This window comes from Physeter macrocephalus, chromosome 2, assembly GCF_002837175.3.
Source record: "Physeter macrocephalus isolate SW-GA chromosome 2, ASM283717v5, whole genome shotgun sequence".
Classification (NCBI taxonomy): Eukaryota; Metazoa; Chordata; class Mammalia; order Artiodactyla; family Physeteridae; genus Physeter; species Physeter macrocephalus.
The window spans coordinates 83,026,457-83,054,142 of NC_041215.1; the positions used below are offsets into that span (position 1 = coordinate 83,026,457).

General features: G+C 37.4%; 1 protein-coding gene across 1 annotated transcript in view; it reads right to left on the reverse strand.

Moving 5' to 3' along the window:
• Window positions 1-27,686, reverse strand: part of PDE11A (phosphodiesterase 11A) — a 427,170-nt gene that overhangs the window by 292,606 nt on the left and 106,878 nt on the right. The gene's annotated exons all lie outside the window — the stretch shown is intronic.

Sequence of the window (27,686 nt, forward strand, 5' to 3'; positions counted from 1 at the left end):
GGCCCGCGTACCGCAAAAAAAAAAAAAAAAAAAAAAAAAAAAAAAAGCACCCTAAAGCACACACATAACGTAAAATTTACCATCTTAACTGTTTTTAGGTGTACGGTTCAGTACTGTTAAGTATATTCACTTTGTTGTGAAACAGATCTCTAGAATTTTTACATCTTGCAAAACTGAAGTTATTTTTTTTTAACTGAAGTTCTTTACCCATCAAACAACTCCTCTTTTCCTCCTCCCCTAGCCCCTGCAACCCCCATTCTACCTTCTGTTTCTATGAATCCGACTATGCTAGGTACCTCACGTAAGCGGAATCATATGGTGTTTGTGACTGCCTTATTTCACTTAGCATAATGTCTTCAAGGTTCATCCATATTGTAGCTTGTGATAGGATTTTCCTCCTTTTTCATGCTGAATAATATTCCATTGTATGTATATACCACATTTTATTTTCTATTCATCTGTTGGTGGACATTTGAATTGCTTCTACTTCTTGGCTATTGTGATAATGCTACTATAAACACAGGTGTGCAAATATCTCTTCAAAACTCTGCTTTCAATTCTTTTGGATATATACCCAGAAGTGGAAATGCTAGATCATATAGCTAGATCATATTTTTAATTTTTTGAAGAACTGCCATAAGGTTTTCCATAACCGCTGTACCATTTACAATTCTACCAGTAGTACACAAGGGCTACAGTTTCTGCATATCCTCCCTAATACTTGTTACTGTCTGTTTTTTTTTTTTAATAATAGCCAAAACTGTAGCCTCCACCAAGAAAAACAAAATTCTACTGCTAAAGCACATCAGAAAGAAGAGCAATTTTATCACAAAGCCTCCTGTTGAGGTTTCTAAAGTTAAGCAATCTTATGTAAAGATTAAAAGCATAAATATAATCTACATGCATTCTCCATTCCAAATGGAAAATCACTTTGCTTATATATATTTACCAGGAGACAACTGAGAAATCCCTTAGCTAGAAGGAGGTTAAGAAAAATTAATATCATACAAGTTATGTTATATCCTTCTGAATGTTTATAGAGAACACTGAAGCATTAATACTAGGAAAATAATCAGCTCCAATTTTTTTCATTAATGTTGAGTACAAGCTGCTACTTCAAAAATATCTTCATCAGATTTGAATTATTCTATAATTCCATCCCCCATTTCCCATCCCCCCAAATGATGTTGAAGCTAATTTATCATTCTCAGGCATTCATTCTCATGATCTTGAAGGAAATAGTGATGAAATGAACCCTTGGTGACTCCATCCCAGAGGTAAAAATGAGGTGAACATAAATCCCACTAATTCTCATGAAAATTCCCAAAAGAGTAAGAAGGCAAGTACTCAGATTGCCAGAAATCTCCTTTAGAAAAGGATAATACACAAATAAACTCTTAGGTTAATTTTCAGAGGACTGGCTGCAAAATCTAATAATGCTAGAAAAGCTTGAGGTACAAAATGGAAAAACATAAATATGTAAAATTCCACATCAATTTGTGAATGTGTCTTAGGGGCAAACTTTACAAATGGGAACTTTATCATAGAATTTCACTTCCTTTATTTGATGAAAGGCATTACTAGTGACGGTAAATTACTACCAGTCTATAGGCTCTTTCTTGTTCTCTTTTAAATCCTGAATCCTACAGATTGCTATGTGTTCTTAGGCTTATAAAATGTCTGAGATTGTTCATTTTATAACTGCAGTATTAGCCAAGTACTCCTACATGGAGAAAAAAAACCAGTTACTTACAATTATTTAGTTATAGAACAATTACTCATTTCTAACATTTCTTACAACATAGCAAGTATTCTCCACAAAGGAGGCCAAGAGAGAGGACCCTTTCAGACTTATCGTATTTGAAAAGTCACTCATAACATAAAAATCAGGGTGCTTTTCTGAGATGGACTGGTAATTAGAGCAGCAGATAGAAAACTGGAAAATACAATAGTTCTTAGAATCAGTTCCAGATTTGAACAACGTCTTTGAATATCAGCCTCCATGGACATGCAGGAAGATAGCACAGCAGGGCATGTATTTAACGATATTCCAACAGATAAAGGAACTTCATTGTCCAGAGGAAACAGAATCAGTATTCCTCAGATATGAAAGACACACAATTCCCCAAGAAAGCCATTCTGGAGTTTACTGAACACATTGCTCTGTGCAAATAGTTCTTAACCTGGCTATACTTTTTTTTTTTTTTTTTTTTTTTTTTGCTCTGGACGCACAGGCTCCGCGGCATGTGGGATCTTCCCGGACCGGGGCACGAACCCATGTCCCCTGCATCGGCAGGCGGACTCTCAACCACTGCGCCACTAGGGAAGCCCCCAACCTGGCTATGCTTTAAAATCACGCAAGGGGAATTAAAACAAAACAAAACAAAACCCAGTAAGCCTGGTCTTCACCCCAGAGGTTCTAAGATTTCTATTCAATTGATCTGGCATGGGATGAATCTGATATTCAGCCAAGGTTAAAGAGCACTGTCTTAGGAAATCAAAATAATCAAAAAGATAAAGTTAAAGGCACAAAACTCATATTATGGAGAAGTTAATCTTTTCAAATTATCCTAAAGTATGCAGGACCTATGAGAACTGAACGGGCAATTTTCTCCTAATCTAAACACATCAGTACCAGTGGGGCAAATTTCAGTTTTGGGGAACTAGAGAGCTGCTTCCAAAAATTCCTCATCTCTGTGATCAGCTCTCTGGTCAGCTTGATGTTTTTAAATTAAAACAGTGGAAAAGCCTCATTGATATTTTTTCCTAGATTTTTCTCAGACAAGGGAAATAATTCTGTAATTATAAGAGTTATTCTAATCCATCTTTCAAGGCAGAACATGCTTTTGCAGCCTGGAATAGGTAACCTTTTTTTTTTTTTTTTGGCTTCATGAGAATCTAATGAATCCTGAGTAGGCATATGGACACAAAATTTTATGTAGAATTTCAGTGGTTTCACACATCACCACCTACAACTCCCTAAGAGTCCACAGACCCCAGCTTAGAACTCCTACTTTATGGACTTTGCCATTAGGGGCTGGAGAGAAGGAAAAGGAGGAAGGGCAGTAAAGGAAGCAATTAGGACCTGGAAATTCTCAAAGTATACCAGGACAATGCTTCTCAATTCATGTGCATAAGAATTGCCTAAGGATCCAATATAAATAAAATAAAAAATAAACAAACGGGACCGAATCAAACTTAGAAGCTTTTATATGGCAAAGGAAACTATAAACAAAACAAAAAGACAACCTATAGACTGGGAGAAAATATTTGCAAATGATGTGACTGACAAGGGCTTAATTTCCAAAATATAAAAACAGCTCATACAACTCAATAACAAGAAAACAAACAACCCAATCAAAAAATGGTCAGAAGACCTAAATAGACATTTTTTCAAAGAAGACATACAGATGACCAACAGGCATATGAAAAGATGCTCAACATCGTTAATTATTAGAGAAATGTAAATCAAAACTACAGTCAGAATGGGCATTATTAAAAAGTCTACAAATAACAAATTCTGGAAAGGCTGTGGAGAAAAGGGAACCCCCTACACTTTTGGTGGGAATGTAAACTGGTGCAGTCACTGTTAAAAACAGTATGGTAGTTCCTCAAGAACTAAAATTAGAGTTGCCATATGATCCAGCAATCCCACTCCTGGGCATACATCGGAAAAAACTATAATTCAAAAAAATACATGCACCCCTATGTTCACAGAAGCACTATTTACAATAGCCAAGACATGGAAACAACCTAAAAGTCCATTGACAGATGAATGGATAAAGAAGATGTGGTACATATATACAATGGAATATTACTCAGCCATAAAAAGAATGAAATAATGCCATTTGCAGCAACATGGATGGACCTAGAGATTATCATACTAAATGAAGTAAGTCAGAAAGATAAAGACAAATACCATATTATATCACTTATATGTGGAATCTAAAATATGACACAAATGAACTTATCTACAAAACAGAAATAGACTCACAAACATAGAAAACAGACTTGCGGTTGCCAAGTAAGAGGTGGGGGTGGAGGAGGGATGGATTGGGAGTGTGGGGTTAGCAGATGCAAACTATTACATATAGAATGGATAAACAACAAGGTCCTACTGTATAGCACAGAGAACTATATTCAATAACCTGTGATAAACCATAATGGAAAAGAATATGAAAAAGAATATATATATATATATATATATACACACACACGTGTATATATATATATATGTGTGTGTGTATATATATATATCTGAATCACTTTTCTGTACAGCAGAAATTAACGCAACATTGTAAATCAACTATACATCAATAAAATAAATTTTTAAAAATCAAAAAGAAAAAGAATCGCCTAAAGATCTGTTAAACTGCAGATTCTGATTCAGTAGGTGTGTGGTGGGCCTAAGAGTCTACATTTCTAATCAGCTGCTACTCCATACATCAGATTTGGAGTAGCAAGGTATTGGAAATATGTCATCAACATTACGGGCTTTCCCTAGTACCTAAGAACATAAATGTACAAATATTTCCACCTTTCTTGAAAACCCAATATTGTATGTAACATATGCTATTTCTCTCAACAAAAAGGGATAAAGAAGATGGCAAACTTAATTCTTTATTTTCAATGGTCTCGGAACTCCAATTGTTAGAACTGTTAAATTCAATAGTGTTTCTTTTCATGGAACAAAATGTTATCAATTCAATGGAAGCAATTTTTTTTAATCCTAAAAACAACAACAACAAAACAAAACAAAACAAAAAACCTCCCCTGGGTGACGTTGTTCAGGAAGAAACGAAATTTCATTATGTAGTACAATGTGATTTTTAAATCAGCTTTTGTCTGGAAAAGAATTATACTTCAAACCAGTTGTGAACCTGAAACCAGCTTTTCTGAACCAGAAAATAACACAAGAGCCCACTGAGCTACGTGATCTTCGAGGTTATTAGACCAGCCTTGGGAGTTCAGTGATAGTCACACAGAAAGGTACCAGAGCCCTGGCAGCTCACAGCCCACCTGGGGGGTTAGTTCCAATAATTCTCTCTTTTGAAGAGTATTCTTTTTTCTGATTTTAAGAATAATAAAAATAATAAACAAAATAATACATGTTATTTTTTAAGCTTACAAAGTATTAGAAGATATTTAAAAAATCCATCATTCTAAAACTATTTACTGAGGATCTATATACTGTTGTTTTCCCTTCCTCTGTTTTTTTCAATGCATTTTCAATATAATTAGAACCCGGAAGTACATAAAGTATCGCAGCATGCTTTTTTCCCCTCAATACCTGAAAGGGCATAGCAGGGTGTAATTAAATGGCCTGCAGAGAGGAGTGGAGGTGGGCAGCAAGCACATCCCAAGATCAAGACCAAGCCATTTGCGAAAGCACTATCATTCTATCTCTATTTTAAATTTTTGTGTGCAACTTACTTACTTGTTGAATGATTATATTTTATTTTGGATGTGGAGAGAGAATACCCAGACTAACAAATCTCTATCTACAAAAGAAAATAAGATAAGGTTGAGAGGGGTAAATTATTCCCTTGCAATTTTAAAGAGTTAATCATGGAATATCACTCTTGCGCACATTGGGAATTATTAATCTCCCTCTTTTGGTTTCTGCCTCATGAAGGAAATGGAAAGAATGGCTATCAAAGGAGAAATGCTAAAACCACTGGTGAATTTCAAAAGAATCAAGCCATAAGGAAAAGACATAATTCCCTAAACTGAGCAATTCTCAGAGTGGGGTTCAGGAGAAGTAGGTGCTATATTTTTCCTGTCTCTCCATATAATTTCATTCGAGAGTTAAACAGAGATTGATATAATAGTAAGGGCAGACAGAATCTGAGAGAAAGAACTAAAGGTTTCTCTCCTTAGGTTCATTAAATAAAAGAAGGGAAAAAATACTGAATCCATAAACTGGATAATTGAGCAAAATTTATTGAGCCCATATTCTGTTCCAGGGACTGTGCTAATTAGTGGGAATAAGTGGTTCTCTTGAAGATAAGGTTCCTATTCTCATGTGGCTTACATTCTAGAGTAGGGGAGGTAGAGACAGACAGTAAACAAACAAACAGGAAATGAAGGAGATAATTTTCTTGCTTTGTAAAAAGAGTGACTTGAGGATGGAGGGACTAATTTAGGAAAGGTCTCCCCATGGAGACCTTGAATAGGCATTTGAGTGACAAGAAGAAGCTGATCTGGAGACCAAGAGTTGAGGGGTGAAGAGGTTAACAGCCCTAAGACTGGAATGAGCTTGGCATGTACCAGGAACAGAAAAATCCCTGTGGCTGGAGAGTACTGAACATGGAGGGAAGCAGTAGGAGAAGAGTCTCAAAGGAAGACTAGGCCCAGATTGTGTAGGACCTTGTAACCAGGGCTGAGAATTTGGATAGAGTGAGAAGGCAGGGATAGGTTTTAACCAGAAAGGTGCCATGATCTGATATACATCTTTAAAAGATCTTTCTGGCCACCCTATGGAGAACAGATTGTTATGGAGTGTTAGTAGAATCAGGAGGACCAAGCAGAAGACTATCTCAATATTCTAGGCAAGAAATGATGGTGGCCTGGATCATGACCAGGATGGTAGCTGTAAAGATGGAGAGAAAGGAGAGATTGGGATATATATTTAGCCAACAGGACTTGCCTATGGGTTGCTTCGATTTGAACAGTGAGAAAAAGTTTTGGGCATTGAGTAACTGAGTGGATGGTGGGCTCATTTATTGAAATAGGGAAGACTAGGGGGAAAATAGGTTACAAGGAGGATCCAAAATTTTGGTTTGGACCATTATTAGATTTGATATATCAATTAAATATCCAAAAGTCAAATCAACTAGATAGTTGGATTGGTAGGTAGGTATAGATACACAAATATATCAAGTAGTATTAGTGAGGAAGTTAGATATATGGTCTTTTTCTCTAAATTTTACTCTTGTTGTGATGCCTTTAAATTTTTAGATACTAGGAATAGAGGTTGATGTTTATAATTAGAATAAATCATTATAGCATACTTTTAACAGAGTAACTGAGTAAAAACACTCTCTTCTTTTTCTAAGTAGCCAAGCCTTGATCCCAGCCAAATAGTGATGGCCTTGCTTATCTATATATCACAAAAGGTTTAGTAATATCCAAGCACCTCCTGGCAGGGGTGATGAGCAATCACTGTCATTACTGTTTTGATCTCTGGACCACTTGGGGGAGTACCCCATGGATTAGAGTTTTATCTTTTTTCATCTGTATTTTAGAGTTTCATAGTGTCTTTAGACCACAGATATAAAAAGTAAATTAAAGCGGATTTGCTGTAGTTGAAGTAGAGATCAAGACCCAAAGTTTTCCTTCTCACTCACGATAGAGGACAGACAGCAATTTGAAAATAGTTCCACTTTGATATCCTTGGGTTTTCAAGAAGGACACCATTTTGGAATTCATTTGGAAAGAAGAAATTTCAAGTGAATAGCAAAATTAGTAATGTTTTTCATTATTTACAAATATAAAACATTAGGGTCATCTAATGTTTATTTTTTTCAAGGCAAATTTTTATTTAACCATAAAATAAAAATAAACTTAGGGGAACACCCAGGTTGTTGAAAATGACTCCCAGGTTGCCCCAAAGTAAAATCTCAAGAGAACTAAGGCAAATTATGTTTGTAAGGGAACTTGAGACCTGCCATAGTCATGTATAATTGTCTAAAACAGAAAAGCTGCTGAGTCTAGAAGAAAAAAGGAAACACATTATGACAAATCCAATAACACGTTATTGCAACTCTTTTATGTGTACCACGTTGCTCTATAGAGAAGACAGGTCAGCCCCAAGCAAAACTATTGAGAGAAAGTAATCTTGGGCTGCCCAGCATCCCATATTTTGATGCCATTCTAGCCCTGCCCTATACATCCCCTGTTTAAACGGACCCACATCCTAATGCTGCCTTCTGACTAGTTGGCCTTTCAAGCTACTAACTGCTATAGAACCATAGTCGGTGGTAAAGGAGATATTAATACCAGATAACAAATCCTTCAGTATTGACAATGGTCAGAATCTCATGTTGGGAAACGTATGTGATCCAAAAGGCTTTTCAGATTTTCCCAATCATCAATCATCCCTCCTGGAGGCTGGAAGTAGAATAAAACACTTCCTCTTATAAATAGTAGGAAGAACCCAGGTTTCTCAGCATAACATTCAATGCCCTGAACAATCTTCCTCCTTCAGCCTACATGTTCAGTCTCCCTTCCCACACGTTCCTACACAGACCCCCCCCACTCTAAACTCTTCCTCTTCCCCTTAATATAATGTGAATTCTGGCCTCCAGGTTCTTCTATCACTGTGAGAACCACGCCCTTGACATCCTCCCTCCTCTCCATCCAGTCTTAAGTCCTTTCTTCTCCATGGAGCATGCCCGACCCTCCAGCCTGCCAGGACCTTTCCTTCCTCCAGCACATAGCATTGATGGTAATGTGCCTTGTTACCAAATCATTTCTTTCATCAGTGTCCCAAATCTCAGTATTCACATATCCCTCACTATTTTTTTCTATATCCACATATTACCTATTATGTTTTCCTCTAACATTTTCTTAAAACCAACTCCCATATTTTAAATTAAGTACATTTAATTTTATAGGAAATTTTAGATTATAACCATAATGGAGAACCAATAACATTTTACATAAATTGAAGGTAATTGTAAATATATATACAGCATTATATAAGTATAACCATTAATGTAAAAAATGTTTCTTCATGTCTACTACCTAAAATTATCTCACATACCACAATTTGAGAGATGCTACTTTATGTTGTTGTCTCATATTGCAATTTTTCTTTTATCATGTAACTTTTTATGTGTTTATATCTGTTTCCCCTAATAAATTGTAAGTCTCTAAAGGAGATCACATATTATACTTTACATTTCCAAGTGTTTTTAGCCCAGTGCCTGGCATATGGTGGGCATTAAATAAATGTTTGGTTCAGTGAATAAATGACCACAAATATATCAATATTCCTAGTCATAATTTGTAGGTGTATAATCAGTAAAATGAAGATACTGAATCCTTCAGTTAAACTTAACAAGTCCATTTAATTATATACTGAATTTATATATATATAGTATACTATCTTGGATATAAAATACATTGTAAATAAAGAAAAACTCTACATTGCTGTTAGTAGTAACGGTGCTAACCACAGGAGATTCTGGATTTTAAATTTCAAAGTGATAGTTTTAGATTTTAGGAGAGTAATAAACAGAAATAGTTCCAATGGTTAATTGATGTGCCTTGATTTAGACAAACCTAATAGATTAAAATCCAAGGATACATCAAAGATAAATTAAGGTCAAATAACTTACACTGCAAATAAATTTACAATAGAAGCCATTTAAACAGCAAAACCTCACTACATTTTAAATATGATCTGATTCCTATTTTGGGAACATATTTATTACATAAATTAAGGTGTGCTTTATCATAAAAATGAACACAGATGCAGGGGGAGAGAAAAAGCTAAAAAAAATCAGAAATTTTCAGATTTGAACTGGAGATTTAGTTAATATTATATCTAAATATTTTTTAAGTTTTGAATTGTTACTTCCCAAAGGTCAAAGTTTTCATTTTCAGCAGAAAAAAGTTGCCTACAAGAAATATTAAAACAAATTAAATAGGGAAACTCTTTGAAGTGGTGGGACTTATTCCAGCTCCCTATGCTTTGGAAAAATAAATAAAATTTAACAGTCAATGAGTTTTCTGTATCTATGTCCTGTAATTATCTCACAGAAAAAATAAGAAAGTAAACTCTGCTTCAAAATTATCAAATATCTTCTGCTCTATTTTTAAGCATCCCTGCTCAATTCTATCAGTCATTCCCTGGCCACACCAGTATTCCTGTATCTCAGGATGAGCTCTACATGGATGCTTAGGGGAATCATCAAACAAGAATCATACATGAGCATGTGCTGGTGTAACCTTGTGTTCCACATACCACAAAGATGTATTCCTCTACAGTGATCCACCCTCCTACATGAGGAATCAGGAAATGTCAGTACAGGAACAGATCTCGACAACCCTCTAGTACAACTCCTTCAAATATAAAAAATTACCCCAAAGAAAGGAAGTTTTTTTCCCCGATTCTGACAGATGAGATCCAGTGAAGTGAAGTTAACAGGCCCACTCAGGCCACAGTCTAGCTACCCAAGTGTCCTTCTCTCCTTGTCCACCTAAAAGGTAAGAGAGCAGGTCCACGGACATATCCAACTCATTCTTGCCCTGTTCCCTGCTCCTCTCTCAAAATCTGTTTTCAGAGATATGGTATCTAAAACAGCTCTTACCTTAAAGCAAAAGCTTATTCCCAGTATCTGCTTCATATGATTGTTGTAAGTTTAAAGCACCTAGTACAGAGTAGGACAAATAGTAAGTACTCAATAAACCTTAGCCTCTACAGCCCCAACTTACCCTGACCCCAATCTGCCCTCTCCCCAGGCCACACCCCACCCCCAGCACCTCTTTTGTATGCCTGTCCAACTAGACTACTCACTTTACTAAGCTAACTGAATGTAATAGGTGCTGGGCTTTGTGCTAAGCAGTTTACCTGCATTATATCAGCTAATTCCCAAACAACCATTGTTGGTAGGTACTATTAATACTGCCTTACTAGAAGTAAATCCATGAGAGCCAAGATTTTTGCCTGTTGTCACATGAAAAGATGGTTAACATTGCTAATGACCAGATAAATGCAAATCAAAACCACAATGAGATAGCAACTCACACCTGTCAGAATGGCTATCATCAAAAAGAACACAAAGAACAAATGTTGCACAGAAACGAAGACCCAACACAGCAAAAATAAATTAATTAATTAATAAACTCCTAACCCCAACATCTTCTTTAAAAAAAACAACAACAAAAAACACAATGAGATATCACCTCACACCAGTAAGAAAGGCTATCTTCAAAAAGAACACAAATAACAAATTCTGACAAAGACGTGAAGGAAAGGAAACCCTCATACACTGTTGATGGGAATGTAAATTGGTGCAGCCACTGTGGAAAACAGTATGGCAATTTCTCAAAAAACTAAAAATAGAACTACCATATGACCCAGCAATTCTACTCCTGGGTATATATCTGAAAAGAGCAAAAACACTAATTCAAAAAGATACATGCACCCCAGTGTTCATAACAGCATTATTTATAATAGCCAAGATATAGAAGCATCCTAAGTGTCCATTAACAGATGAATGGATAAAAAAGATGACGTATATACAATGGAATACTACTCAGCCATAAAAAAAAGAATGAAATTTTGCCATTGGCAGCAATATGGATGACCTTGGAGGGTACTATGCTAAGTTAAATAAGTCAAACAGAGAAAGACAAATACCATATGTCAGCACTTATATGCAGAATCTAAAAAATACAACAAACTAGTGAATATAACAAAAAAGAAGCAGATCCACAGATATAGAGAACAAACTACTGGTTACCAGTGGGGAGAAGGAAGAGGGGGAGGGGCAATAGGGATAGGGGAGTAAGAGGTACAAGCTACTATGTATAAATAAATAAGCTACAAGGATATATTGTACAGCACAGGGAATATAGCCAATATTTTATAATACCTATAACTGGAGTATGACCTTTCATAAATCAAATGACCTTTTGACCTTTCAAAATCGTGAACCACTATATTGTACACCTGTAACTTATATAATATTGTACATCAACTATACTTCAATTTAAAAAATAAAAATATTTTTGCTTGTTGTGTTCACTGTTACTCCCCAGATTCCCATAATAGGACTTGGCACATGGTAGTTGCTCAATAAATATTTGCTGAATAACTGAACAAATGAACAAATGAATACCTATTTTATGGATCAGGAAATTGAAGCTGAGAGAGACCAAGCCATTTGCCCAATGTCACACTGTTACTAAGTGGTGAAGCCAGAATTCCAGACACAGTCTGACTGATGCCAATGCCCACAGTCTTAAGCACTCTCCCACACCCTCTCAAATGGGAAAGCAGTGATTTAGTCAGACAAAGTGCTCATTTTGACTCATCCCACATAGACTTGATACCACAGACTGAAAAGACAGAGGGACCATATTTATTCTAACGCTTAATTTTTTAATATCTTTATTGGAGTATAATTGCTTTACAGTGGTGTGTTAGTTTCTGCTTTGTAACAAAGTGAATCAGCTATACATATACGTATATCCCCATATCTCCTCCCTCTTGCGTCTCCCTCCCTCCCTCCCTATCCCACCCCTCTAGGTGGTCACAAAGCTCCAAGCTGATCTCCCTGTGCTATGTGGCTGCTTCCCACTAGCTATCTGTTTTACATTTGGTAGTGTACATATGCCACTCTCTCACTTCACCCCAGCTTCCCCTTCCCCTTCCCTGTGTCCTCAAGTTCATTCTCTACGTCTGCGTCATTATTCCTGTCCTGCCCCTAGGTTCTTCAGAACCATTTTTTTTTTTTAGATTCCATATATATGTGTCTAACCCTTAATTGAAGATTATTTTGTTTCCCTAAAATCCAAGGCTTATCAATGTACACATTTACTTTTAAAAAAAAATAAATTTATTTACTTATTTATTTTTGGCTGCATTGGGTCTTTGTTGTTGGGTCTTCGTTACTGCGCGCAGGCTTTCTCTAGTTGCAGTGAGCAGGGGCTACTCTTTGTTGTGGTGCGTGGCTTCTCATTGCGGTGGCTTCTCTTGTTGCAGAGCTCAGGCTCTAGGCACGTGGGCTTCAGTAGTTGTGGCATGCAGGGCTCCGTAGTTGTGGCTCGTGGGCTCTAGAGCGCAGGCTCAGTAGTTGTGGTGCACGGGCTTAGTTGCTCCTTGGCATGTGGGATCTTCCCAGACCAGAGCTTGAACCCATGTCCCCTGCACTGGCAGGCGGATTCTCAACCACTGCGCCACCAGTGAAGTCCCCCCATTTACTTTTATGCCGACAGCAATGAATTCTCCTTGTGGTTCTCAAAATAATAAAATAATTCACTCAGGCAAACCTAGTTAAGAAGACAAATATTTCTCTGATTTGGAAGATTTTCTTTAATTTCTGATTTAAACTGTATCATAGAATTATCCTAAGGGAGAAATTGTTTTTTCTATAGCAAACTAAAAAAGATTTAGAATACTGGTGCTCTCCCAATCAATACTGCCTGGTTCAGAAGGTAAAAAGAATTACTATATACAAGCTAAATAAACTGAAGTTTAGGAATATAGCTGTTTCAAAAAACAAACTTCCAGATGAAAATACTTTATTCATACACAGTCAAGTAAATTCCTATAGGATGAGCCAACTTTTCAGCCATTAAAACTCTCCAGTGTTTGCAACAAGGCCATAATTTCATTGTTAATCATGATACATATTTAAACACCCAGTGTTTCACATTGGGAAGCTTTGCTACCAGAAAGCAGGGAACAGATATTTCACCTGTAATACTCTATGACACCGAAACCTGAGGGTCCTATATGTGCAAGATTTCATGTAGAGAAAAGCTGTAAGCAAGCTCTTTACTACAAATATTCATTATTATCCACTATATCCATCTGATTATCCAATCAGATCTTAGGGACTAAAAGAGTGGTTTGCAACTATTTATGTCAGTACCAATCTTGTAAATAGCTATTCTCCCCAGTGAATAACAATTCATGCTGCTCGGTAGTAAAGAATGTTTATTTTATTTCTTTAACTGGTTATTTTACTACTTTGTCCCTCTTAGGGAAAAGACGGATATTAAAAATACATATAACCATGCAGATCAGTAATTCTTTAGCTTTTGTCTCCAAGTAAATATTTCTTAAGTACCTATTGTAATCTCTGCTAATTGCTAGAAATACAAATATGAAAAAGATTTGATCTCTGCTTTCATATTTATGCTCAAGAGAAACTAATCATTATATTTCAATCCAACAATAATTTATTGAGTAGTATTACAGGGAATTTTTAATAAAATTTAGTGATATTAACTGAATTCTGAGCAGAAGGAATTGAATGAGCAAAAAATCAGGAGTTGGGAGATGCATTTTGTGTCCTGTAAATGGCAAGAATCCCAGTGAGACTTAAGTGTGAACAATGTATGGGCAATGTGTCGAGAAATGAGTCAAAAAGTATTTGAGACTCAATCCTGAAATGATTCAAATGCCATATTGAAGAGTTTGGGTTTTATGCTGGAAGCCACAGAGATCTGTGAGACTTACAGTGAGTGGCATGGTCATATCAGGACTGCAAAAATAGAACTCTAGCAACAGGACTCGAGAGAGGGGAAGAATCAAGAAAGGGGAGACACAAACCATCACTTCTAAAGGTTATAGACCAAAGAGTATTTTGTAAGTAAAACGGATAGAATTTGACAACCAATTAGATATTGGACATGAGATTAAAGGAAGGAGTAGAATCAAGGATGATGGCTAGGTCTCTAGCCAGGTGGCTAAAAGAAGGGTGATGCTATGGAGTAATGCAGAAAACTCCAGAGGAAGACTGCAGTCAGGGCACCAGTGCAGGAAGGCAGTGCGTTTGGTTTGGAATTTGTAGCATTTGAGAGGGAGCAGAAGATCCAGGTAGGAATGACCTGTGGAATCCTGGAGCTTCAGAAGTGAAATAAGCTTACTGACCTACATTCAGCACCAGAGTGAGAGCTGAACTCACAGGCACTTAGGCAACTCCCAAGGGACAGAGTGGAGAACAGAAGAGAAAGCAGAAGATCGCTACCACCACTTCAAGACCAGGTAAAGGAAAGGAGGCAGAGGAGGTACAACAGGGGAGGCTGAGGCAGGCGGTGAACCAGAGCAGTTCAGCAGGGAGTCAGGCGGCCAGGGGAGGAGTTTCAGGGAGGAGGGATGGTAGGCACTGTCAGCTGCTTCAGGGAGATTAAAAGGATGACTAGTAATTTTCCATAGTTAGGGGATCAGTATTTATTGAAGCAAATGTTTTTGTTGTTGTTCAGTCAAATGGTCATCGAGGGAATACCTGGACAGGCATGAGTAATAAAGCTGCCAGAGTTGAATAAAAGTCACTGGATTCGATAAGATTGTGAAGCTGAATAGCAAGAAAACGCGCCTGCAGCCGTGCATGCAGAATATTGGGCCAGCTATCTTATAACAATACAAACATAGTCAGCAACCCTCTACAGTATATTTCCTTTTACTTTTTCTTTTCAAATTGTTTTGTTTTTCTTTTCTCTAACACATTGTTTATAAAGTAGAAAGGAGAAGTTAGCAGTTTTACATATTTGGAGATTAAAACTCAAGAAGGTTAAATGACTTGCTCAGAGCCCCATAGCTACTTAATGGCTATTCTGGGAAAGCTCAAAAGTCACCAGCAATCATCCTGCCCCCTACCGATCCTTTCCATTTTAGCAGGCTTTTCACAAAGCCCTGGACTTCAATCCTGCCACATTGCCTGGCTAAACTAAACTAAATTAAAACTACACTAAACTAAATGAAATGGCTAAAACACAGATCTGTCCTGAGTTGAAGAATGTCAGATAGGGACACCCCCTGTTAACCAGTTATCAGCAACCCAGCACACGTACATATGTATATATTTACATATATAAGTGAAATAGTAACAATACTTACCCTCACTATGTGCAATGCTCTCTGATGTTTTATTTTATTTACAAAATACACTGTTCAAGACAAGATTTCATATCACAACTCGTGGGTCGTGACCCACAGTTTGGGAAACGCTGCCTGAGAGCCATCCTTGCCTGATCTGAATCACAGCACACACATCTGATAGGCTGGCAGAACCTGCCTGCTCTGCCTCACAGTTGTTCTCTTAATCTGTCCTCTCCTCTCTAGCGCTGTCCTGTCTCTAGCTTAGTGGAAGATTTTCCCATCTATCTTCCAAACTGTTAACAATAGGTGTACTTTCTCTCTTTGCACAGTAATGGATCCAAAGCTCTTCTTCTCTCCTTAAGGCCACCACCAAGCTCACCTTAGTCACGCTCAGTTGGTAACTGACTCCTCAGTCACACATAAAGTATTTGGCAGAAGTTCCAACCTCTAAAATCCTAACCTAGCCTCTATCCCAGAGGCGTCCTCCTTCTGTCTAGGGCCAACCCCTTCTCATCTACACCGGACCCTTTGCCCACCCACTCTTTGCAAAGCTTGTTTACTCAGCTCTCCGTTCTCCTTGGACTCAGTCCCCTTGGCTCACTTCTCCCTCTTTATAAAATATCCTTTCAATTCAACTTCCCTTTAGGGATGAACATATTAAAAGGTGGTTTCACCCTGATGTGACCAGGCTACTCATTTCCATTTATTCTTTGCCCCAGTTTTGTTGGGCTTTCTCCCCACCATTCACCGAAAGCTTGCACTGAGATTATGACCTCCCTGCCAAATCCCAAGGCGTATTTTGAATTATCAGTCCTTCTTGATTTCGAAGCCATAATGGATACAGCTTTGAATCTTTCTGGCTTCCTTCTCTCACTACTATCTTCCGGTCTGGTCTCTCAGACCATCCCTTCTCTGGCTCTCCTTTTCTTTTGCATATTCTTCATTATCAGGATTCTTTACCTAATTCTCTTCTAGTCTTGGTCTACAAGCATTTTTTTTAAAAATGATCTTTACCATTTCCATGGCATCGCCTACCACTTTTACATTAAAATTCCTAAATCTCTCTTCATAACTCTGTCCAGCTATTATAGAAATCTAGTTGTGATGGATTTAGCTTTTACATCCTACGGCTAATATTGCTTTTATCTAAGTTAGAAAGACATGCAAAAAGTGACAAATGTTACTTGCTTTCCTATGAGAATCTCGCTGACATCTAGATGTCTCACTGACATCTCGCTGGACTAGTACCAGCAGTCCACAGTACAAAGCCACCACTCTATAGTCACCTCTTATATACATGTTTTTTTTCCCCCTTTCTTAGAGGTTTCTATCTTTTAGAATTTTCTCTGAATTGTCTGAGTGTTACCCACCAGCTCTGAAATAAGCTGCATGACCGGTACTGTCGTCCTTTTTCATTTTATTCATAGGTAGGAACAGAAATATCCTGGTGGCCTTAAGTAATGAGGCTTTGTAAAATATCAGTGTCTCTCTACCCCTCTTCCTCTCTTTTCCCTCTTCATGACCAATCAATAAATCGTGTCCCTACCTGACATTCTTCAACTCAGGAGAGATCTGTGTTTTAGTCATTTAGTTTAGTTTAGTTTAGTGTAGTTTTTTTTTTTTTTAACATCTTTATTGGAGTATAATCGCTTTACAATGGTGTGTTAGTTTCTGCTTTACAACAAAGTGAATCAGTTATACATATACATATTAGTTTAGTTTAGCCAGGCAACGTGGCAGGATTGAAGTCCAGGGCTTTGTGAAAAGCCTGCTAAAATGGAAAGGATTGGTAAGGGGCGGGATGGTTGCTGGTGACTTTTGAGCTTTCCCAGCCTCCCCAGAATAGCCATTAAGTAGCTATGGGGCTCTGAGCAAGTCATTTAACCTTCATGAGTTTTAATCTCCAAATATGTAAAACTGCTAACTTCTCCTTTCTACTTTATAAACAATGTGTTAGAGAAAAGAAAAACAAAACAATTTGAAAAGAAAAAGTAAAAGGAAATATACTGTAGAGGGTTGCTGACTATTTTTGTATTGTTAAAGATAGCCCGCCCAACAGCACGGCTGCTGTTTTGTGAGTTGCCTGAGGCCTTGCTAATGGATGGTTTGTCTCTACAGCAGTGTTTGTTGGAGCATGGTACACCTACCAAGCAGGTGGGTTTTCTTGCTATTCAGCTTCAGTCTTATCAAATCCAGTGACTTTTATTCCTCTGGCAGCTTTATTACTCATGCCTGACCGAATATTCCCTAGATGACCATCTGACTGAACAACAGCAAAAACATTTGCTTCAATAAATACTGATCCCCTAAGTATGGAGTATTGTTAGTCATCCTTTTAATCTCCCTGAAGCAGCTGACAGTGCCTACCATCCCTCCTTCCTGAAACTCCTCCCCTGGCTGCCTTGACTATGGGTTGTAGGCAAAAAAGTTTGAAACCTACCACTTCAATGTGGAACACTGAGCAGAAGGTGACATCTTAAATCAAGATCAAGAACACAGATAAGGAGAAGTTTCAGGGCTTAACAATCAAGTATACCCTGAGATTCCTAATTCTCTCTTTGTTTCTCTAATGAGCTAACAGAAATCTAAATTGATGGCTTGAGCTTTTACATTCTATGACTAATGTACAATCAACTGTTTTGTCTAACTACTGGTCTAACTAGAATTCCTTTTTTAATTGTTTCAACCCATGACACTTTATAAACTAATTTCTTGGGTTTTTTGGATCAGTTAGTGGAATTAAACTGAAACAGAGATAATTATTAATAAAAAGAAGGCATTCATTCTGTGATTTAGAAAAATAATTCTGCTCTCATAATGATATTAGTTTCACTGATAAAATTTTGAGTTTTAAGTGTTAGCCCAGTTTTCAGTATCTCTGATATCTACACAGTTCAATCCCAGTTTATTTAGTCTTTTGACAAAGAGATTTTTTAAAGAAATTATTTTGAAGCAGAAAATTGACTCAGTATAGTTTTTTCACTCTGTTACATATATTAAACTTTGATTTGGGTGATGGAAAGAGGTGGAAAGAAATGGAGAGGTGTGAGGGAAAAGGCCAATAAGTTTATAAATTTCAAATTACAAAGAGACAAGAGAATATTACCAATCCTTCATTGTCAGAGAAATGAAGAATCTTATTCATGCCCTTGAAAACAAAGAATGGAGTTGCCAGTGTATGCCAAGAGCGATTCTCCTCTGAAATGGAGGTGAGTGGTTCTAGATGAGACATGAGGGTGGTGTGACAGTGGCTGCAACACACACACACACACACACACACACACACACACACACACACTCACACACACACACACACACACACACAGCAGAGTCTAGAGTTAAACCAGCCTGGGTTCCAATCCCAGCTCACTCACTTGGGCAAATCATTTAACCTCAGTAATTTAGTATCCTCATCTGATAGTATCTTGGGCTGATAAAAATAGACTCCTCAAGGTTGTTATTAGGTGGGAATAAGACAATTCCTGTAAAGTGCTCACAGGGAAATGCAGTAAGTACTAGTTCAATATTATGATTGCATTTTTTTTCCTAGGGATGCCATAACAAAGTACCATGAACCCGGTGGTTTAGAACAACAGAAATGTATTATCTCACAGTTCTGGAGTCAGCAGCCTTCATCAAGGTGTTTGAAGGGCCATAATCCCTCTGAAACCTGCTGGGGAAGGATCCTTCCTCTTCCAGAGTCTGGTAGCCCTGCCATCACTTGGCTTGTGGCACCATAACTCTTATTTTCAAATGGTGCTCTCCCTGTGTCTCTCTGCATAGTCTTTCCTCTGAGCATGTCGGTCTCTCTATCCAAATTTTCCCTTTTAATAAGGACATCAGTCATATGGGATTAGGGCCCACCCCAAAGACCTCATTTTTAATCAATTACCTCTGTAAAGACTCTATATCCAAATAAGGTCACATCCTGAGGTCCTGGAGGTTAAGACTGCAACCTATCTTTTTGAGGGGAACACAATTCAACCCGTAACAGTGATTCACTCAATTATCTTGCTAGAGATATTTTGCAAGAGATAGTAAAGGACTTTAAAATTGTAGAATATCCTTCTCTAGTGATTCATTTTCTGTTTCTTTTTCCTTTCAATAGAAGGAATACTTGACCTTTTTCATGTAATGACTTGTGTAGAAATTGAGTTTCCTGCTCTTAGCTGGGTCTGGAATGGCTGGGTGTGACTTCTCTGTCATCCTATGGTTTCCTGATCTTGAGGAAAGGAAAACAGCCACAGGCCTATGCAGCCAGGCCTGCAGAAGAACACACCACAGAAAAAGAGCATATACCTCCACTCTGAACGGTGTGGTAATCACATAACAACCTCAACTGCACTCGTCACAACTGGAAGAGAATGGCTCTTCAATGGAATTTAAATGAGTATAAATTACATACTTATTAATCAAAATGAATTCTTCTCAGCCAAGTACTTTTTTGTCTTGTTAAATGTTTTTAATGAGTAATATGGACTTTTTGTTGTCCAGTTTTCTCTGCCATGACCCTGATTCTAAACCCACTTTCATCATGCAAAATAATACCCAAACATTAAACATTCATTTCTACTTCATATGCTTTACAAAATGACATATATTTTTGCCTCAAAACTGGATCATACTATGAAGGTTTGATCTCCTAACACTGCAGTCATGGGTATACCTATCAAAGGCTTCCAGAATAGCCATTAAGTAGCTATGGGGCTCTGAGCAAGTCATTTAACCTTCATGAGTTTTAATCTCCAAATATGTAAAACTGCTAACTTCTCCTTTCTACTTTATAAACAATGTGTTAGAGAAAAGAAAAACAAAACAATTTGAAAAGAAAAAGTAAAAGAAAATATACTGTAGAGGGTTGCTGACTATTTTTGTATTGTTAAAGATAGCCCGCCCAACAGCACGGCTGCTGTTTTGTGAGTTGCCTGAGGCCTTGCTAATGGATGGTTTGTCTCTACAGCAGTGTTTGTTGGAGCATGGTACACCTACCAAGCAGGTGGGTTTTCTTGCTATTCAGCTTCAGTCTTATCAAATCCAGTGACTTTTATTCCTCTGGCAGCTTTATTACTCATGCCTGACCGAATATTCCCTAGATGACCATCTGACTGAACAACAGCAAAAACATTTGCTTCAATAAATACTGATCCCCTAAGTATGGAGTATTGTTAGTCATCCTTTTAATCTCCCTGAAGCAGCTGACAGTGCCTACCATCCCTCCTTCCTGAAACTCCTCCCCTGGCTGCCTTGACTATGGGTTGTAGGCAAAAAAGTTTGAAACCTACCACTTCAATGTGGAACACTGAGCAGAAGGTGACATCTTAAATCAAGATCAAGAACACAGATAAGGAGAAGTTTCAGGGCTTAACAATCAAGTATACCCTGAGATTCCTAATTCTCTCTTTGTTTCTCTAATGAGCTAACAGAAATCTAAATTGATGGCTTGAGCTTTTACATTCTATGACTAATGTACAATCAACTGTTTTGTCTAACTACTGGTCTAACTAGAATTCCTTTTTTAATTGTTTCAACCCATGACACTTTATAAACTAATTTCTTGGGTTTTTTGGATCAGTTAGTGGAATTAAACTGAAACAGAGATAATTATTAATAAAAAGAAGGCATTCATTCTGTGATTTAGAAAAATAATTCTGCTCTCATAATGATATTAGTTTCACTGATAAAATTTTGAGTTTTAAGTGTTAGCCCAGTTTTCAGTATCTCTGATATCTACACAGTTCAATCCCAGTTTATTTAGTCTTTTGACAAAGAGATTTTTTAAAGAAATTATTTTGAAGCAGAAAATTGACTCAGTATAGTTTTTTCACTCTGTTACATATATTAAACTTTGATTTGGGTGATGGAAAGAGGTGGAAAGAAATGGAGAGGTGTGAGGGAAAAGGCCAATAAGTTTATAAATTTCAAATTACAAAGAGACAAGAGAATATTACCAATCCTTCATTGTCAGAGAAATGAAGAATCTTATTCATGCCCTTGAAAACAAAGAATGGAGTTGCCAGTGTATGCCAAGAGCGATTCTCCTCTGAAATGGAGGTGAGTGGTTCTAGATGAGACATGAGGGTGGTGTGACAGTGGCTGCAACACACACACACACACACACACACACACACACACACACACACACACACACACACACACACACACAGCAGAGTCTAGAGTTAAACCAGCCTGGGTTCCAATCCCAGCTCACTCACTTGGGCAAATCATTTAACCTCAGTAATTTAGTATCCTCATCTGATAGTATCTTGGGCTGATAAAAATAGACTCCTCAAGGTTGTTATTAGGTGGGAATAAGACAATTCCTGTAAAGTGCTCACAGGGAAATGCAGTAAGTACTAGTTCAATATTATGATTGCATTTTTTTTCCTAGGGATGCCATAACAAAGTACCATGAACCCGGTGGTTTAGAACAACAGAAATGTATTATCTCACAGTTCTGGAGTCAGCAGCCTTCATCAAGGTGTTTGAAGGGCCATAATCCCTCTGAAACCTGCTGGGGAAGGATCCTTCCTCTTCCAGAGTCTGGTAGCCCTGCCATCACTTGGCTTGTGGCACCATAACTCTTATTTTCAAATGGTGCTCTCCCTGTGTCTCTCTGCATAGTCTTTCCTCTGAGCATGTCGGTCTCTCTATCCAAATTTTCCCTTTTAATAAGGACATCAGTCATATGGGATTAGGGCCCACCCCAAAGACCTCATTTTTAATCAATTACCTCTGTAAAGACTCTATATCCAAATAAGGTCACATCCTGAGGTCCTGGAGGTTAAGACTGCAACCTATCTTTTTGAGGGGAACACAATTCAACCCGTAACAGTGATTCACTCAATTATCTTGCTAGAGATATTTTGCAAGAGATAGTAAAGGACTTTAAAATTGTAGAATATCCTTCTCTAGTGATTCATTTTCTGTTTCTTTTTCCTTTCAATAGAAGGAATACTTGACCTTTTTCATGTAATGACTTGTGTAGAAATTGAGTTTCCTGCTCTTAGCTGGGTCTGGAATGGCTGGGTGTGACTTCTCTGTCATCCTATGGTTTCCTGATCTTGAGGAAAGGAAAACAGCCACAGGCCTATGCAGCCAGGCCTGCAGAAGAACACACCACAGAAAAAGAGCATATACCTCCACTCTGAACGGTGTGGTAATCACATAACAACCTCAACTGCACTCGTCACAACTGGAAGAGAATGGCTCTTCAATGGAATTTAAATGAGTATAAATTACATACTTATTAATCAAAATGAATTCTTCTCAGCCAAGTACTTTTTTGTCTTGTTAAATGTTTTTAATGAGTAATATGGACTTTTTGTTGTCCAGTTTTCTCTGCCATGACCCTGATTCTAAACCCACTTTCATCATGCAAAATAATACCCAAACATTAAACATTCATTTCTACTTCATATGCTTTACAAAATGACATATATTTTTGCCTCAAAACTGGATCATACTATGAAGGTTTGATCTCCTAACACTGCAGTCATGGGTATACCTATCAAAGGCTTTAAATTAATTAACATAAGAAATAAAACAGGACTATCTGAGGACTGAATGCAGGAGAGCTATGAATCCAGCACCTTTATTTTTTATTCAGCGCTGTATTGATCCACATTTACTCAAATGCATTAATGACCTCCTCTAACTGAACTCTCATTTTAATTATAGTTTGTCATTACCTCAGTTTTCTCAAGTAGTTAATAACCTGAAAACGCATAATTACACTCACTCAGGATACATTTCTTAAAAACTGGTATTTTCAGATTTGGCCCCAGGTGAGGGAGGGACTGCAGTCATTGTTAACTGGCAGTAGTAATGATCAAAGCCACAAGGTGGCACTATAAGAAATAGGCTACTGGTGCTTATTTTATTTATTATTTTTTTAACATCTTTATTGGAGTATAATTGCTTTACAATGTTGTGTTAGTTTCTGCTGTGTAACAAAGTGAGTCAGCTATATGTGTACATATATCCCCATATCCTCCCACACTCCCTATCCCATGCCTCAAGGTGGTCACAAAGCACCGAGCTGATCTCCCTGTGCTATGTGGCTGCTTCCCACTAGCTACCTATTTTACATTTGGTAGTGTATATATGTCAATGCTATTCTCTCACTTCATCCCAGCTTACCCTTCCCCCTCCCCATGTCCTCAAGTCCATTCTCTGTGTCTGTGTCTTTATTCCTGTCCTGCCACTATGTTCATCAGAACCTTTTTTTTTTTTTAGATTCCATATATATGTGATGGCATACAGTATTTTTTTTCTCGTTCTGACTTACTTCACTCTGTATGACAGACTCTAGGTCAATCCACCTCACTACAAATAACTCAATTTCATTTCTCTTTATGGCTGAGTAATACTGCATTGTATGTATGTGCCACATCTTCTTTATCCATTCATCTGTCGATGGACACTTAGGTTGCTTCCATGTCCTGGTTATTGTAAATAGTGCCGCAATGAACATTGTGGTACATGACTATTTTTGAATTATGGTTTTCTCAGGGTATATGCCCAGTAGTGGTATTGCTGGGTCGTATGGTAGTTCTATTTTTAGTTTTTTAAGGAACCTCCATACTGTTCTCCATAGTGGCTGTATCACTTTACATTCCCACCAACAGTGCAAGAGGGTTCCCTTTTCTCCACACCTTCTCCAGCATTTATTGTTTGTAGATTTTTTGATGATGGCCATTCTGAATGGTGTGAGGTGATACCTCATTGTAGTTTTGACTTGCATTTCTCTAATGATTAGTGATGTTGAGCATCTTTTCATGGGTCTGTTGGCAATCTGTATATCTTCTTTAGAAAAATATCTATTTAGGTCTTCTGCCCATTTTTCGATTGGGTTATTTTGTTGCAATGATAAATGGGAGTGTTTCCTTAATTTCTCTTTCAGATTTTCATCATTACTGTATAGGAATGCAAGAGATTTCTGTGCATTGATTTTGTATCCTGCTACTTTACTAAATTCATTGATTAGCTCTAGTAGTTTTCTGGTAGCATCTTTAGGATTCTCTATGTATAGTATCATGTCATCTGCAAACAGTGACAGTTTTACTTCTTCTCTTTCAATTTGGATGCCTTTTATTTCTTTTTCTTCTCTGATTGCTGTGGCTAAAACTTCCAAAACTATGTTGAATAATAGTGGGGAGAGTGGACATCCTTGTCTTGTTCCTGATCTTAGAGGAATTTGTCTCAGTGTTTCACCATTGAGAATGATGTTGGCTATGGGTTTGTCATATATGGCCATTATTATGTTCAGGTAGGTTCTCACTATGCCTATTTTCTGGAGAGATTTTATCATAAATGTGTGTTGAATTTTATTGAAAGCTTTTTCTGCATCTATTGAGATTATCATATGGTTTTTATCCTTCAATTTGATAATATGGTATATCACATTGAATGATTTGTGTATATTGAAAAATCCTTGCATTCCTGGGATAAACCCCCCTTGATCATGTTGCATGATCCTTTTAATGTGCTGTTGGATTCTGTTTGCTAGTATTTTGTTGAGGATTTTCTGGAGAGATTTTATCATAAATGTGTGTTGAATTTTATTGAAAGCTTTTTCTGCATCTATTGAGATTATCATATGGTTTTTATCCTTCAATTTGATAATATGGTATATCACATTGAATGATTTGTGTATATTGAAAAATCCTTGCATTCCTGGGATAAACCCCCCTTGATCATGTTGCATGATCCTTTTAATGTGCTGTTGGATTCTGTTTGCTAGTATTTTGTTGAGCATTTTTGCATGTATGTTCATCAGTGATATTGGCCTATAGTTTTCTTTCTTTGTGACATCTTTTTCTGGTTTTGGGATCAGGGTGATGGTGGCCTCATAGAATGAGTTTGGGAGTGTTCCTCCCTCTGCTATATTTTGGAAGAGTTTAAGAAGCATAGGTGTTAGCTCTTCTCTAAATGTTTGATAGAATTCGACTGAGAAGCCATCTGGACCTAGAACCAGCTTTTAGTTTTATTGATCTTTGCTATCATTTCCTCCATTTCTTTTTCATTTATTTCTGATCTAATCTTTATTAATCTTTCCATCTGCTAACTTTGGGGTTTATTTGTTCTTCTTTCTCTAACTGCTTTAGGAGTAAGGTTAGGTTGTTTTTCTTTCTTCTTGAAGTAGGATTGTATTGCCGTAAACTTCCCTCTTAGAACTGCTTTTGCTGCACTCCACAGGTTTTGGGTCGTCGTGGTATCATTGTCATTTGTTTCTATGTTTTTTTTAATTTCCTCTTGGATTTCTTCAGTGATCTTTTGGTTATTTGGTAGTGTATTGTTTAGCCTCCATGTGTTTGTATTTTTTACAGATTTTTTCCTTTAATTGATATCTAGTCTCATAGGGTTGTGGTCAGAAAACATACTTGATAAAATTTCAATATTCTTAAATTTATCAAGGCTTGATTTGTGACCCAAGATATGATGTATCCTGCAGAATGTTCCATGAGCACCTGAGAAGAAAGCGTATTCTGTGGTTTTTGGATGGAATGTCCTATAAATATTAATTAAGTCCATCTTGTTTAATGTATCATTTAAAGCTTGTGTTTCCTTATTTATTTTCATTTTGGATGATCTGTCCATTGGTGAAAGTGGGGTGTTAACGTCCCCTACTATAATTGTGTTACTGTCGATTTCCCCTTTTATGGCTGTTAGCATTTGCCTTATGTATTGAGGTGCTCCTATGTTGGGTGCATAAATATTTTCAATTGTTATATCTTCTTCTTGGATTGATCCTTTGATCATTACGTAGTGTCCTTCTTTGTCTCTTGTAATAGTCTTTATTTTAAAGTCTATTTTGTCTGATATGAGAATTGCTACTCCAGCTTTCTTCTGATTTCCATTTGCATGGAATATCTTTTTCCATCCCCTCACTTTCAGTCTGTATGTGTCCCTAGGTCTGAAGTGGGTCTCTTGTAGACAGCATATATATGGGTCTTGTTTTTGTATCCATTCAGCCAGTCTGTGTCTTTTGGTGGGAGCATTTAATCCATTTACATTTAAGGTAATTATCGATATGTATGGTCCTATTACCATTTACTGAATTGTTTCGGGTTGTTCTTGTAGGTCTTTTCCTTCTCTTGTGTTTCTTGCCTAGAGAAGTTCCTTTAGCATTTGTTGTAAAGCTGGTTTGGTGGTGCTGAACTCTCTCAGCTTTTGCTTGTCTGTAAAGGTTTTAATTTCTCCATCAAATCTGAATGAGATCCTTGCCGGGTAGAGTAATCTTGGTTGTAGGTTTTTTTCCTTCATCACTTTAAATATGTCCTGCAACTCCCTTCTGGCCTGTAGCATTTCTGCTGAAAGATCAGATGTTAACCTTATGGGGATTCCTTTGTGTGTTATTTGTTGTTTTTCCCTTGCTGCTTTTAATATGTTTTCTTTGTATTTAATTTTTGACAGTTTGATTATTATGTGTCTTGGCGTGTTTATCCTTGGGTTTATCCTGTATGGGACTCTCTGTGCTTCCTGGACTTGATTGACTATTTCCTTTCCTATATTAGGGAAGTTTTCAACTATAATCTCTTCAAATATTTTCTCAGTCCCTTTCTTTTTCTCTTCTTCTTCTGGGACCCCTATAATTCGAATGTTGGTGCATTTAATGTTGTCCCAGAGGTCTCTGAGACTGTCCTCAGTTCTTTTCATTCTTTTTTCTTTATTCTGCTCTGCAGTAGTTATTTCCACTATTTCTTAATGGTTTGGGTTTTTTTTTTTTTTTTTTTTTTTTGCGTACGCAGGCCTCTCACTGTTGTGGCCTCTCCGGCTGCAGAGCACAGGCTCCGGCCGCACAGGCTCAGTGGCCATGGCTCATGGGCCCAGCCGCTCCGCGGCATGTGGGATCTTCCCGGACCGGGACACGAACCCGTGTCCCCCGCATCGGCAGGCAGACTCTCAACCACTGCGCCACCAGGGAAGCCCTGTTTTGGGTTTGTTATTGTAGGTCTTTTCCTTCCCTTGTGTTTCCTGCCTAAAGAAGTTCCTTTAGCATTTGTTGTAAAGCTGGTTTGGTGGTGCTGAATTCTCTTAGCTTTTGCTTGTCTGTAAAGGTTTTACTTTTTTTACTTTTTTTAAATTTTTTTTTGGAATCTGAATGAGATCCTTGCTGGGTAGA